This window comes from Mesitornis unicolor, unplaced genomic scaffold (genome assembly GCF_000695765.1).
Source record: "Mesitornis unicolor isolate BGI_N332 unplaced genomic scaffold, ASM69576v1 scaffold54124, whole genome shotgun sequence".
Lineage (NCBI taxonomy): Eukaryota > Metazoa > Chordata > Aves > Mesitornithiformes > Mesitornithidae > Mesitornis > Mesitornis unicolor.
Genome location: NW_010179113.1, coordinates 3274 through 3486, shown reverse-complemented (window position 1 = coordinate 3486; position 213 = coordinate 3274).

The window sequence follows — 213 nt, the reverse complement described above, 5'->3', positions numbered from 1 at the left end:
CTGCTAATAAAAACCTGTATCTTCAATCTCTCTGGGAATGCCAGGGCAAGTGCGTCACTGGGCTGCCTCTAGCAATCCCTGCGTGTTGGAGAGCGGCTATGCCACAATGCTCCGCGCCGCACGTTCCTCCTCTGCTGCTGCCCTGGCTTTTACCCTTCACATGTTGTATCCTCCCGCCACACGTGTTCAACGCCCCGAGTTGGGCAGAGGAAA